The sequence below is a fragment of the Mustela lutreola genome, chromosome 9, assembly GCF_030435805.1.
Source record: "Mustela lutreola isolate mMusLut2 chromosome 9, mMusLut2.pri, whole genome shotgun sequence".
NCBI classification, from domain to species: Eukaryota; Metazoa; Chordata; class Mammalia; order Carnivora; family Mustelidae; genus Mustela; species Mustela lutreola.
Genome location: NC_081298.1, coordinates 88,056,733 through 88,072,641, shown reverse-complemented (window position 1 = coordinate 88,072,641; position 15,909 = coordinate 88,056,733). Strand labels below are relative to the sequence as shown.

Genomic DNA, 15,909 nt, shown 5'->3' with positions numbered 1-15,909 from the left:
TTGCAGATATTACGATAACAGTATGGGGACTTGTTGAGCCGTGTAGGAGCATAGAGTAGTGGTCTGGTGGTTTGCTGAGCTGTGTAGAAGTATGGAGCTCTGGCTTGTTAAATGGTATAGCATAGGGCATGAGGAGTCAGACTGTATTTCTGGCTTTCCTGGCTACTTTTTAGCTATGTGATCTTGGGCAAGTTATTTAACCTTCCTGTGCTACGTATAATCACCTAGAAGACAGAGCTAACAACCACAGCATGTTGCTGAGAATTGCATGAGCTATATACATAAAATAATTAGCATAGCTCCCGGTACATCGTAAAATGTTTAATAAATGTTGCCTAAAGTAATAATTGTATAATACATGTTTATTACTATTTTGTGTGGTCCAGTTCAGTTACTTGAATGAGTTAATTTATCAGAATAAACAGAAAAGAAAAGCAACACTCAGAATCTTAATTCCATCCAAAGAAAATGAGTTTGAATTCCTATCTGGTTATTGCTAGATAGAATCCACCAAAACTTTGCAGTGTAACAGAAAGGCAGGTAGACATCATCTGGAACTTGTCAAATGTAAACCCTTGTTTTCTTTTTTCTTTCCCTTGTATTCTGGCCTAGCTTCCTTGGACTCCTATTTCTTCTGAGAGTGCTGGGGGGTGAGTCACCACCATCAGGAAGGCAGTTGGAGAGGAGAGAGGATTGAAAATTCAAGCCGTACCATGAAAGGTCATCACCAGTGAATAGGAAAAAGACTGGGCATTTGGCCCTGTTTGGCAGCTGACCTTGGCCCTTGGCAAACCTCCCTCATGGGTTGGCATACTGTAGAAATGGGCAGGTCATCCTCACTCCTCTCCACCCTGTACCTCCTCCCACACCCACAGGTGGCGTGAAGGTCACAGATCTTTCTTTTGAATCATCTATGTGTTTAGGTAGCTCAAGTCCAAACTAACTGGGAACACTCACTGTTCTAAACTGGAACCAAACGTTCATTTTGATGTGAAAGATAGAAGGTTCCGGGCGCCTGGGTGGCTCAGTGGGTTAAGCCGCTGCCTTCGGCTCAGGTCATGATCTCAGGGTCCTGGGATCGAGTCCCGCGTCGGGCTCTCTGCTCGGCAGGGAGCCTGCTTCCCTCTCTCTCTCTCTCTGCCTGCCTCTCTGCCTACTTGTGATCTCTGTCTGTCAAATAAACAAATAAAATCTTAAAAAAAAAAAAAGATAGAAGGTTCCATTTAGTAGTATATGAGGAATGTTAATCTGTACAGGAGTCAAAGTCAACATCAACAGTGGCAAGCCATATTCATAATATACACTTTTTTTTAAAAAGATTTTATTTATTTATTTGACAGACGGAGATCACAAGTAGGCAGAGAGGCAGGCAGAGAGAGAGGAAAGGAAGCAGGCTCCCTGTTGGGCCGAGAGCCCAATGCGGGGCTCGATCCCAGGACCCTGGGATCATGAACTGACCTGAAGGCAGAGGCTTTAACCCACTGAGCCACCCAGGCGCCCCCATAATATACACCTTTTAAAAAATATTTTATTTATTTATTTGAGAGGGAGAAACAGAGACAGAGATAGCGACAGAGATGGAGAGAGCATGAGCAGGGAGGAGAGGGAGAAGCAGACCCCCCACAGAGCAGAAAACTCACTGGGGGGTTGATCCTGGTCCTGAGATCAGGACCTGAGACCAAGGCAGATGCTTAACCGACTGAGCCACCCAAGTACCCAATAATATACAGCTTTAATGTACTTTACTTCTATGGTTTTCCTTCTTGAAATCCATAACCCCTATCTAATCATGAGAAGACGATCAGACAAATCCCCAAAGAGAGGCATCCTACAAAATACATGACCAGCACTCAAAACTGCTAGAGTCATCAAAAACAATGACAGTCTGAGAAATTACCACAGCCAAGAGGAGCTTAAAGAGACATGAGGACCAAATGTAGTGTGGCGTCCTGGATGGGATCCTGAGCAGAAAAGGATATTAGGTAAAAACTAAGGAAATCTCAATACAGTGCCAGTATTGGTTCGTTAATTGCGACAAATGTACCATTCTAAAGTAAGATGGTAAAAATAGGGGAAAGTGGGTATGGGTATATGGGAACTCGGTATTACTGTCACAGTCTTTTCTGTAAACCTAAGACTACTCTAAAATTAAAAGTTTATTTTTTAAATCCTGCATAGGAGAGGTCTGCAATGCAACACCTTAGCTCGTTAACCATGGAAAAAGGGGTGCTACCACTTTGAAGCTCTACTATGTGCAGGGTTAGGGATTGGAGAGATTGGAGTAGATAAGACGGGCATGGCCTGCCCTAGCAGAGTGTACAGTCTGGCAGGGAAGGGTTTGTATACTTTGGCATTGCTGGAATTTCTCTTAATCAATATGACCCACTTTCATAATCTGATTTTTTATGAATAAAAAAATGCAAGAGGAAGCTGAATAAAAGTAACAACTAGCATGTTCTCCTTATGGATGGTAACCTGGATTTTCCAGGCCACACTGACTCTTATTCTTGGACTACAGGTTTTGTTTTGTTTTCTTTATTTATTCTTCTCTAGTAATCTCTATACCCAACGTGGGGCTTGACCCCATGACCCTGAGATCAAGACTCCCACCCTCTTCCAACTGAACCAGCCAGGTCCCCTTGGACTACGATTTTTAAACATTTTTTAAAGGTTAAACTGGAAATCTTATCAGTTTAGGATAGTTTTCCAAACCCTTTAACCTTAACCATGGAATACACTAAAAATGACGAGGTATTGTCGGAATAGCAGCAGACATGGATCTGCTATAATGTCAGCTGGTCCTAGAGAACACAGGGGGAAGGGTCTCAGAGAAGAATTTCCTTAAGGAAAAACATTCAAGCACAACGTCTTTCTATTTTTCATGTTCTTATAAAACTCATAAAATAATTTAATATAGGTTGTGTCCTATCTGTGTTTTAACTTTTTGTATGTTTTGTGCCTTTTATATTGTTTTATATTGCATGTCTTTTATTTTTTTTAAGATTTTATTTATTTATTTGACAGAGATGACAAGTAGACAGAGAGGCAGGCAGAGAGAGAGGAGGAAGCAAGCTCTCTGCTGAGCAGAGAGCCTGATGCAGACCCTGGAATCATGACCTGAGTTGAAGGCAGAGGCTTAACCCACTGAACCACCAGGCACCCCTATTGTATGTCTTTTAAAAATCACCTTTCTATTGGGAACAGCCTTGGTGTGGCTGAGAAGTCTATCTGGTGCGCCTCTGGCCTCTGGTTTCAGGCCAGGGTGCTGCGAAAAGTCCCACCTTGGCCAGATACACTGGCACAAAGGCAGAAAGGATGTCAGCTATATGTTGTGTGATATTTGTGTCCTCTTAAACTAGGCTACTCCAGATCGTGTTCCTTGTTTCAGCTCGGGCAACACACACTCAGATTTTTTTTTTTTTTCCTCTTAGGAAGTTGAAGCTCAGTTTGTTTCTCTTCACTTTAAAGTATTTTAAATTTGTGTCATTTCAGATGCCATTTAGAACCCCAAGGCCCTTCTTTGTATTTAAAGCTTTCTTATTTTGACCATAGATTAATGTTAAACATGTTAATACCATGTAATTGTTTGCTATTGAATAAGCAGTACTTAATAACATGAATATATGCTGAAATCATGTGACCAGGGTGTGACATTTATGGTAATCGATCAAGAAATGATGTACATCTGCATACAATAGGGTTGGGTTTGCCTGCACTTAACAAGAATCTGACAGTGGTTTAACTAAAATCATTTTTCCCCCATAAGAAGAAATTTGGACATGAACATACCAGAACTGGTACAGTGACTGTATGATGTCCTGAAGGACCCCAACTCTGTCTTGTTCCTTGGTTCACCATCCGTAGCATGTGACTTTTGTTTCTCAGGGTCACAAGTTGGCTGCTGCAACTCCAGATGTGAAGTCTGTATCTCAAACACGAGAAAGGGCAAGGACAAAAGGTCAAAGTTGCCAAGCAGGTGAGTCTTTCCCTTTCTTTTTTTTTTTTTTTTTTTTTTTTTAAAGATTTTATTTATTTATCAGAGAGAGAGGGGGAGAGAGCAAGCACAGGCAGACAGAATGGCAGGCAGAGGCAGAGGGAGAAGCAGGCTCCCTGCTGAGCAAGGAGCCTGATGTGGGACTCGATCCCAGGACGCTGGGATCATGACCTGAGCCGAAGGCAACTGCTTAACCAACTGAGCCACCCAGGCATCCCGAGTCTTTCCCTTTCATCAGGAAAACATCTTTCCAGAAACCCATTTAGTAGACATACTCTTACATTTCACTGCACCTGCCAAAGTCTGTTACAGGGCTGCTACTCACTGTGAAAGAGCTCAGAAAAATCAAGTCTTATACCCTGGGGCATCCTGAACAACACGAGGGTTCCACTGGTAAGGTGCATGTTGTGGAGGCAATTTCTGGGAATGCAAGCATGAGCTTACACGTGAGTTGGTAAATGCTACTCCTCCCTCCCTCCTCCTCCTGTCCTCCAGGGATGGCTTCAGAGGGGTGTGCTAAAGGCAGATCATTAAATAATGATATTTGTTTAGTTGATTTTTTACATATCTGTTTTTCTAGAATAAATTTGGGTAGAAAAACAGCATCAATATCAATTATTTTTAGGGAACATCATTCAATTTCTTCAGAGCACAGTTCAGGAAAATTCTGGCCTAAGTCATAGAAGTAACTTACTCCATATGACAGAGTTTACATTAAGAAAACTGAAAACCAGGGCAAGTGGGTGGCTTAGTGGGTTAAAGCCTCTGCCTTCGGCTTGGGACATGGTTCCTGAGTCCTGGGATGGAGCCCCATATCGGGCTCTCTGCTCAGCAGGGAGCCTGCTTCCTCCTCTCTCTCTCTCTCTCTCTCTCTCTGCCTGCCTCTCTGCCTACTTGTGATCTCTGTCTGTCAAATGAATAAATAAAATCTTTTAAAAAAAAGAAAAAGAAAACTGAAAACCTGTCTCAAGATTTCTTTAAAGTATATCCTCCCTTAGATTAAAATTTTAACTTAATTTACAATTTAACAATGGATTTCTGTATCTCAGCACCAAACCTGTTGTATCCTCCTTAGGACTACAAGTTTTCATTTCCAAATTCCAAATGGATAAGTAGTAATACATGGTTCACATCCTGGGTAACTCTTTTAAAAACAGTAATGTGTGCTTGTTAATCTGAATCATTTTTAGTCTCTGCTTCATGGTTTCGACATTCTCCTGGCTACAGCTACAAGTCTTCTTTTATTCTTTTTACTGACATAGTCTCTGTCCTGAGTGAAATTGATCCTCCTTTCTCACACTCAATTCTGAATGACTTTATTTTTAAGTATAAAAATAATGGTGTTATGAAAATAATGCATGCTCATTGTAAAAAAACAACAAAACACATTTATGTCTTCCCGAGCCCTATCCCTTTCATAGATAACTGTTAACTCTCTTCCCACCCCAATCGCTTAATCTTCATCTCAGAAGTTGTATCTGGTAGGTGGCTCTAAGAGAAAGATCTGGGTATGCTGGCTCCAGCCCCTTCCTTTTTTGGGACAGACCTATGTTCTGACATCTCTTCTGTGCAGTATAAAGCATTCACCCAGCTGGGCCCCAGACTGGGGAGTGTGTCTAATTCAGAGATTAAGCCTTCCTAAACCCACTGGCCACAGACTTTAGACATGTTATCTTAATAGCTCTACAGACAATAAGAGGGATATTTTCATTTCCACCAGCCAGACTCCTGTGTCTGCATCTCAAATAGTTCAAAACTCAGGAGGGAAGAGGGTGGGGGGGAAGGATATTATTTCTTGGACTTCCTAAAACCCTAATAATCTTTATCTATGTATCAGAATGTTCTCCCCATCTTTTATGGCCCAGGCCAAATGCCATCCTTACTACCCCTCCTCCTGAAAGTGGACACAACCTGCCCTTGCTCCAGTCTCTTCAATGTCCTTCCTTTCCTCACTTTTGGTCACTTGCCAAATTTGGCGAGAGAGTGAGCTGTGTACTTACACACCTCAGTGCTACACAGCATAGGTTGTTCTCAACTTTAATGGCTGGGCTTTAAGATTACCTAAAGTTCCTTTTTACGTTCTGACACTCCTAAATGGAGGGTTATATGCCAGATTCAGACTCTCAAGATTTGGCTGAGAAAAACGAACATTTCCAGCTATCACACAGGAAGTTGCTTGCTAGCCAACTGCTCTGCTGCTTTATCATTTTTGTCACTGTGACAGTTTGGGGATAATTACTTAAATATTTTATTATATTTGCAGTGGTTCTTTTATAAAACAAATTTAAAGTGGAAAACGAGAGATCTCATCCTGGTGATCAATTCAGTTAAGGCAAAGATGGAAATTGTTAAGCATGTTGAATGCCAGGAACAATTGACCTCGATTTGGATATTTGTTTTGTATATGGTGCCTGACTTTTGTAAGGATCAAAATGAGAGAAAAAAAAAAAAAAGTATAACATGGTGTATTAGTCTGGGTTCTCCAGAGAAATTGGCCATGATTGTATCACCCTGTAACTAGGATTGAGTGGACCAAGGAGGTCACCTGACTCAGGATGGGCCAATCAGCTTCCCTTTTTTCCGAATATGGAGCTGGGAGTCAGAGACTGCGAGAGTCTCCCAACTTGGGAGTACTGCATGCTAAGTGAACTTGGGAGCCACTGGAGAGAGGAAGGTGATGAGCATATTCCATTTTGTGGGCCTAAGAAACAGAGACACCAAGCTGTAGAGAGAACGAGGATAAAACAGAATCACAGAGAAAGGCAGAAACAAAGAAGGGTCCCAATGGCTCTCCTGCTCCATATTCTACTCCTCCCTGAGATCTCTTAGCATTCTTGCCCTGGGGTTCTGGGATATACCCTTGCATACTTATAATTTTCCCTTTTTTGCAATCACAATGTCTCACTACCAAAGAGTCTTATCTAAACACCTGTGATAATACATACGAAACCAAGAAAGTCAGTGACCCACCATATTCTTTTTTCATTGTGGTAAAATGTACATAACATAAAAGTTACCATTTTGGCCTGTTTTTAAGTGTCCAGTTCCACGGCATTAAGTACATTCACCTTGTTCTACAGCTATCATCCATCTCCAGTTCTTCTTGACATTTTCTTAATCTGGATCCTCTGTAATGTAAGACACTTGATTGTGGTTTCTGAGAATGAACTAAGGTGGTGCTGCATTCCAGCACCTTGAGATGGTTTTGGGGCTCATTCATTTTAGTTATATTCCTAATTTGAATTTATTGTCAGGGGACTTGTTTCTTCTTCATAATTTTAGAGTTTAGAGAAAATACCATTACTGAAGGGTTCTAGTTCTAGTGCTCATTATAAAAACTCTGGCTGTTCAATAAAATCCACTGACCATTGCTTCGATTTCATATCCTTTGGCTAAATATCACAAATAGCTTTACATCTAGACCCATGTTCATATGATCCCCATTTTACATCACACCTTCACTCAAGAAGTTTATAGACAGTCCCTTAAAATACTATAAATAAATAAAGAAATTACTTTTTTTTTTTTTAAGATTTTATTTATTTATTTGACAGACAGAGATCACAAATAGGCAGAGAGGCAGTCAGAGAGAGAGGGGGAAGCAGGATCCCTGTTGGGCCGAGAGCCCAATGCGGGGCTCGATCCCAGGACCCTGGGATCATGACCTCAGCCGAAGGCAGAGGCTTAACCCACTGGCCACATTTGTGCCTCTCATGTTTTCCCCTCTTGCAATATATTTTATCTTTTCCCAACTTTTCTTCCTCTAAGTTATGGGATTTTTAGGCCTCTTAGGTTATCTACTTAACTCACGGGCTTCTCAACTTTTTTACAAGATTGGTTCACAATAAGTATGAACAAGAGAGGCGCGAGAGGTCCTTCTGCTGCTAGGAGAAGAGAAGGGACATGTCTATGGCACAGCCTCTGTGGGGAATTCCCGAAACCTCCACATTGTTGATGAAGCAACAACAGTTCTCTAATGGAATGATTTTTTATTCACATAGTGAATTTTAAGTAGAAATGTTGCTAAGTTTTTATAGCAAACATTGGGAGAGAGCGCGTTCAGATGGTGCTGGGGATCTAATGATGAAGACAAATGATGGTCTCCCTCTTTGAGAAAACCCCCTACGTTGGGCGGGGAGCCGCTGGCCTCAGTTCTGGAGCGGCCATGTACAGTGGGCTCTTTTCAGGGGCTAACTCTTACTCCCCGGAAGGATTATGGACACTCCCAACCCCTTTGTTCACAGCATTCTGCCAGTTTGGCCACACTGGTCTCGTTTCAGATGCAAACATCACAAGGGCTTCCTCCCACAGGCACACAGGGAAATGTCAGCAAGGGCTTTATCTTTTATCTTCTCTTGGGTGCTTCCATGAAGAACTGGGAACAGAAAGGAGTGAATTGACTAAATCATTAAAGAGGCCAGTAGTGTCTTGAGTGTGGGAGGCCGGAGATAATTAAGACTTGGAACACCAACCTCTGAGGCTTGCAGTTTAGAGGAGTCTTAAGAGAAATTCTGAAAACTCAAGGCTTTTGTCTCCTGGGAAGGCTATGCTCACCACATAATACCACTCATTCATTATGTGTTAAATAATAACTATGATTTAATGCATAATCGCTATAAATAATCATTAAAAAGAATGCATTGCCTTCTTTGTAAAAACAGAACAGAAATTCTTGGGCTCACTGCTTCCCATAAGAAACTGCACAGCAAGGGAGTCCTTACCTTAACACTGCAGCTTCGGTCCCTGGGGGTAAGGGACTCTGTGTGTATGTGTTTGGGGAAGTTGCGGGGATGGTCCCATTCCAAGTCTATAGTCTGTGATCTGGGTGAATGCCTTCCTCTCCTTTCTGGGATGGGAAAACTCTGAGATGCTGAGCAAATGGATGCCTTTGGCAGCTTCTCCTGATGAAGAAATCAATGGTGTCTATTTTTCAAGGATCACTGAGGGGTGCCTGGGTGGCTCAGTGGATTAAAGCTTCTGCCTTTGGCTCAGGTCACAATCCCAGAGTCCTGGGATCGATCCCCACGTAGGGCTCTCTGTCCCATGGAGAGCCTGCTTCCTCCTCTCTCTCTGGCTGCCTCTGTGCCTACTTGTGATCTCTGTCAAATAAATAAATAAAATCTTTAAAAAAAAATAAAGGATCACTGAGGGATAAATGGTATCCATGTTTCTACCTGCCTCCCCACCTCCATGGCTGTGTCCTGGAACTAGCAACTTCTCTTGCCTCATGGGGCAATTAATAGGCCTTTGTTTTCTAAAGCTCAGGCATGTAAAACTGCTAGAATAGAACATATGCACTAAACTTCTAAACATTGATCTTGGCGATGATTTTCTGAATCTGACTCCAAAAGCAAGGAAAACAAAAGCAAAAATAAACAAGTGGGACTACATCAATCTAAAAAGCTTCTGCACACTGAAGGTAACAGTGAGCAAAACAAAAAGTCAACCTACTGAAGATTTGCAAATGATATATCTGATAAGAGGTTAATATCCAAAATATATAAAGAACTCATACAATTCAATAACAAAAAACAATCTGATTTAAAAATGGGCAGAAGATTTGAAGACATATGCCAACAGGCACATGAAAAGATGCTCAACATCCGTAATCATCAGGGAAATGCAAGTAAAAATCACAATGAGATATCCCCTTATACCTGTCAGAATGGCTAGCATCAGTAAGACAAGAAACAGGGGCATCTGGGTGGCTCAGTCATTGGGCATCTGCCTTCGGCCCAGGTCATGATCCCAGGTTCCTGAGATAGAGCCCTGTGTTGGGCTCCCTGGTTGGTGGGGAGCCTGCTTCTCCCATTCCCCCTACTCGTGTTCCCTTTCTCACAATCTCTCTCCCTCTGTCAAATAAATAAATAAGAGCTTTAAAAAAATAAGACAAGAAATAACAAATATTGGTGAAAATGTGGAAAAAAGGGAACCCTCATGTCCTATTGATGGGAATGTAAATTGGTGCAACCATTATGGAAAACAGTAAAGAGTTTCCTTAAAAAATTAAAAATAGGGAGTGCCTGGGTGGCTCAGTGGGTTAAAGCCTCTGCCTTCAACTGAGGTCATGATTCCAGGGTCCTGGGATCGAGCCCCCGCATTGGGCTCTCTGCTCAGCAGGGAGCCTGCTTCCTCCTCTCTCTCTGACTGCTTCTCTGCCTACTTGTGATCTGTCTGTCAAATAAATAAATAAAATCTTTTTAAAAAATTAAAAATAGAAGTACCTTGGGAGGGAGACAAATCATAAGTGACTCCTATTCTCACAAAACAGAGGGTTGCAGTGGGAAGGGGGGTTGGAAGAAGGGGGGTGGGGTTATGGACATTGGGGAGGGTATGTGCTATGGTGAGTGCTGTGAAGTGTGTAAACCTGGCAATTCACAGACCTGTACCCCTGGGGATAAAAATATATATTATATGTTTATAAAAAATAAAAAATTTTAAAAAATAGAAATACCATATGATCCAATAGGTTCATTACTGGATATCTATCCAAAGAAAATGAAAATACTAATCCAAGAAGATACATACACACCTTTGTTCACTGTGGCATTATTTATAATAGCCAAGATATGGAAGCAACATAAACAACCCAAGTGCCCTTTGATGGAAGCATGAGTAAAGATGTGGTACACACACACATCTCACACACACACACACACACACACACACACACACACGGGGGTGGAATACTACTCAGCCATAAAAAAGAATGAAATTTTGCCTCTCGTGACAATATGGATAAGTCTTGAGAGTATTAGGGTAACTGAAATAAGCCCAACAAAGAAAGACAGTGTCACATGATTTCACTTAAGTATGAAATCTAAAAAAACAAAACAAATAAAACAAAACCCAGATACATATATACAGAGATTAGTGATTATCAGAGGGGAGGGGCATTGGGGGCAAAGTGGGTGAAGGGGATCAAGAATGCAAAGTTGCAGTCACGAAATAAGTAAGTCCTGGTGATGTAATCTATAGAATAGGGAATATAGTCAGTAACATTGTGTCAGCTTTGTAAGGTGCCAATGGTAACTAAACTTATTACCCTGACTGTTTTGCAATGTTTATAAATGTTGAATCACAATATTGTACACTTGAATATAATAGCTCAGTTACACCTCAATAAAAAAGTAAAAATAAAATAATAAAATTTTAAAAACAAAAACACCCCTAATGTACCCACTAAGGAGTTCTTTAAGTGTTAACTAACTAGGTAATTGTTAAATGCTTTCTATGAGTGGTTCCAGACCTTAGTTAGCATCCATCTAACTCTCCGGGGGTCTTGCTAAAACTCAAAATTGCTGGACCCTATTCAAGAGTTTCTGACTTCGTAGGTTTAGTTTCGGGTCTGAATTTGCATTTTTAAGTTCCCACGTGATGCTGATGCTTGCTGGTCTACAACCACACTTCCAGGAACCACTGATTCATATTATTTAGAGCTCCCTGATGGGTTGTTTTTAAGTGTTGGAGTGTTTTTAGTGATTGAGAGGATGTTGGTTGTGGTTTTTTGTTTGGTTGGGAATGCATTATTTTTCCCCCCTGCATTATAACTAATGCAGTATAGACATTGGATATCCTAAAATCACCAGCAAATTTTTAGGAACAGATTAGATTCACATAATCTGTTATGCCTGTGCTGCCAACTTGAGACCACCTGGGGAGTTTGTTGGAAGCCACCTTCTGGCCCAGCAGGCCCACATTCAGCACTGGACGCCTTCTGATGGGTGGGCCGTGCTGGGAGAGAAGAGCAGCCTGAAAGGGATTTCATAGCCCTGTGAAGAAAAGAGACAAAAGCTGCCCCCCCCCCCCCAAATTCTGCTGCAAGGCTAAAAAGCCCTTTCATTGCTAATGAACACAATTTGGAGAACTTGGCTGGGAGCCTGGAGCTGAGGGAACCAGAGCCATGGACAAGTTACTAAGTGTCCTGTGAAAGCCCCACAGAGCAAGTTAGGGAGCCCAGGCTTGGCTACTGAATGGTGTCAATGGAAGGGACCGGATGGCCACCAGGCTCTCCGGTGGGACCTGAGGAGGTGTCATTATCCCAGCCTGGAGGGGGCCTCAGGACAGTGTAGCTTGGGATGCCAGATGGGGATTTCAACATTTTGGAGAAATGGATCAGGCTAGGGAGTGTTTATTTGCCCAAGGAGTCAGGAAGGCTTAGCTGTCTTACCCCAGTATCATTTCTCCAAACTTGCCACGTGCTTCTTCAGTCAGGTCTGAAAACTCAACTTTCTTCTTGGTATTAAATCAGGAGATCTGTACATTCAAGTTTCTTCCAGCCCATTAGAGGAGCTTGTTAGAGAAGTGAGATCTGGGTCTTTCCACTTCTGTGTGTGTTTCCTTCAAAGTTGCAATGTCCATGCTGATCTTCTCTCTCATATTTATTAGTTCTCTGTCTGACCAATGGTGAAATGGGGCCAGGAATACCCGTATCCAATTGGCATGAGGGTACTGTGGAAATCATTTCATCTGAAAGATGAATGAATGAATGATTGGAATATTGATAAAAAGTGGAAGTCTTTGTGTTTTGAGATTATTTGTAAGAAGTTCTGAATTCCATAAGGGTGAGGGTTTGTCTGATTTTTCACTTATATCCCCAGTTCTTAGTACAATGACTGACACATCCAAAAAAAAAAAAAAAAAAAATCGTTGAATGAATGAATGGGAAAAAAGGAAAACATAGAACTATGGAACTTAACAACAAGAGAGGTCCCAGGGTCAAGGTCAGAGCCTGATTTGTAAGCCCTGGCAAGGTTTATATTTTTCCTCACACTAGATGGGCTCAGGAGTCCAACACCAGGCAGGCATCCTCCATGGAGCAACTCAGTTATCCCGTTCACGTTCTCTCACTGCTTTGCATTTTGAAGACAAATAACTTAAGCTCTAATTATTGGCTCTTTTTTTTGTCAAGGAAGAAAAAAACGTTCCAGTCCAGCTCTAGGCATAATGTGTCTGGTCCTATTCACTTGTAAAAAGTGAAACAAAACAAAACAGAAACCCAAAACCTGGAAACTTTCTTGGCATTCTGTGTTCTCATTCCAGGTTCCTGAAGGAGTCAAAACACACGTTATCTGTGAACCCTTTCTCAGCTGAAGTCAGCTTGGCTTCCCAGAGCTTCTCCAACATCTCTGACCCACTGGCAGGTGAGCTTCCAGCCAGGACGCTCTGGCGGACAGTCATCAGTGGGAAAGGACTGGAGAAGTCTTGTGGTCTCTTCACTGTAGAGGTTACATGGCTTGCTATGGTCATCCAGCTGTCCAGAGACAGACCCTGTTCACGTCCCAGCCCAATGGCACTTTATAGAAAGGACACTGCTCATCAGCTGACCTGGACAGCCTTCAGACAGCAGGGCCCGTGGGGAGAGGGTACGGGTGGTGAAACCTGCAGGCTGTGGCTTAACGGCCAGCAGGGAAGTTGCACACTTTCCCCCACCCCCCCAGCCTGACTGCCCTTCCTCTCTTGGCTGCAGCACCAGAGAGGCAACATCTGTGTGTGTGGCCACCCCTGCCTGCTCCAGCCTGTCCTGAACCTTCCCCAGCTCTTCCTCTCGGCATCGGAGCCCCTCTGTGTGTTAGTGCAGGGCAGAGAAAAGGCACAGAAAGGCTTGTGTCACCTGTAAACAGTGGTTCCCTTGAGTGGTGGGATGGAAGGGTGCAGATGGAGACAATTAACTTCTCCTGTACTCACCTTGTGTTGCCCAACATGTTACAACCACCATCTACAACACATGCCATTTAAAAAAATGCAATAAAATTAAAAAGTTAGTTGTAAAAGGATGCATACCGTATGATATCATTTATATAAAATCCCAAACTACAAAAACAATACTGTGCATTGTGTATGGGGCTAAACCTACATAGTAAAAGCCCCAAACCTGCCCAGACACTACATACTAGCTGCAGAGAGCTGTTATGGAAGGGAGGTGCAGTGGGGGTGAGGGAGGCCACTTTGAGCCATGACATTTTGTTTCCTTAAAAAAAAAAAAACCAACAACCCAAAACCTCAAAGCAAATATAGCAGAAGGTTAATGTTCATTAGAGTGGGTGATGGGTAGCTGGGTGATTGTTAACATTATTCTCTACAATTTTCCAAACATTTGAAATACTTCATAAGCTCAAAGATTAGCTGCAATAAAGGGAGAAAAGGACTGAGTTTACCTTATTTGTAACTTATCGTCTTAGCAACTCCCTGTCCATTGCCAGGATAGAAGAAATTGGGGAAGGAAAGAAGGAGAGAGGAAGGATTAAAATGAGTTTGGGTGAGCTAGTCTGCTTTTCTGATTTTCCTTAATCTTTGTCTCAGTCACTCGGAGCTACTATAATTAAATACCATAGGCTGGGTGGCTTAAACAACAAACATTTCTTCCTCAGAGTTCTAGAGGCCAGTGAGCTCAAAATCAAGGTGCTAGAAGAATCCATGTGTGGTGAGGGTCCTCCTCCTGATTTACAGACAGCCACTATCCTTTGCATCCTCTTCTCTTTTTTGGTAAGATTTTATTTTTATTTATTTTAGAGAGAGCAAGCGAGAGTGGGAGCGAGAGGGGGGGAAAGCAGAGGGAAAGGGAGAGAGAATCTGAAGCAGACTCTTCACTCAGCACAGCGCCCGGCAGGTGGCTTGATCCCACAACCCTGAGATCATGACCTGAGCCCAAATAAAAAAAAAAGTTGCATGCTCAACTGACTGAGCCACAAAGGTGCCCTGCACCCTCTTCTTATAAGGGCACTAATCCCACCATCAGGGTCCTACCCTCATGACGCCATTTAAGTGTAATCACCTCCCAAAGGCCTCAACTCTAGACACCATCACATTGGGGGTTGGGACTTCAACATATGACTTTTGAGGAACACAAACATGCAAACTATAGTATTCTTCCACAACGTCTATTTGGCAATTATCAAGAAAGAGGCAAAATTAATGTACTCTGGATAAATGGATGGATGCAAGGATGGATGGATGGATGGGTGAGTAGACATCCTAATGAACAGATGGCTTCCGGGTTCTTGGTGCAGCTTAGAATCTGCCTGCATTAGGATGCCTGGATGGCTCAGTGGGTTGGGCATCTGCCTTCCGCTCAGGTCACAATTTCATGGTCCTGGGATCAAGTCCCGCATCGGGGTCCTTGCTCAATGGGGAGCCTACTTTTTCCTCTGCCTGCCTCTCCCTCATCTGTGCTCTGACAAATACATAAAATCTTAAGAAAAAAAAAGTATCTGCATCCATCATGAAGACTCCCAGAGGCCATCCCCTGCAGCTATGGGATTGCTCTCTGCTCACTTCCGAATGTGATACACAGCATTCATGAAACAAGGCCCTTGTGCTTTTGCCTGTCAAACCACAAGTACCTGCATGTTATACTAAGCAGTTAGAACATAGAGTACCTACTGCCGATTATCCCCCTTGTGCCAGGGGTGAAATATCCCTGGCGTCCTTCCCCAGTCCCAAGTTGAGACCTGCAGGAGTAGGCATGGGAGTTCAAGAGGACAGTGGCTCGCCTGCTTTCCAGGCGATGGGAATAAATAACATTTGTGGCCATTCCAGAAGCACTACCTCAATCTTTTTCTTTTTTTTAAAGGATTTTATTTATTCATTTGACAGAGAGAAAGAGAGTGTATAAGAACACAAGCAAGGGGAGCTGCAGAGGGAGAGAGAGGAGCAGGCTCCTTGCTAGGAGGAGGGAGACAACATGAGGTTCAATCCCAGGACTCTGGGATCATGACCTGAGCCGAAGGCAGATGCTTAATGGACTAAGCCACCCAGGTACACCTCAGTGTTTTCTTTAAAAATAAATAAATAAATAAATAAATAAAATCCCTGAGGGCTGCCTGGGTGCCTCATTTGGTCGAGCCTCTGACTCTTGATTTCCCCTTGGTCATGATCTCAGGGTCATGGGATGGAGCCCAGTGAAGAGTCTGCCT

General features: G+C 42.6%; 1 long non-coding RNA gene across 1 annotated transcript; it reads right to left on the bottom strand.

Moving 5' to 3' along the window:
- Positions 1–3,707: 3,707 nt before the first annotated feature.
- On the bottom strand, positions 3,708–13,102 carry LOC131808007 (uncharacterized). Its single transcript, XR_009344647.1, has 3 exons — positions 12,165–13,102; positions 7,012–7,122; positions 3,708–3,922 (listed from the first exon to the last, which is right to left on the bottom strand). It is a non-coding gene; the product is annotated as an uncharacterized LOC131808007 (long non-coding RNA).
- Between the last annotated feature and the right edge of the window lie 2,807 nt (positions 13,103–15,909).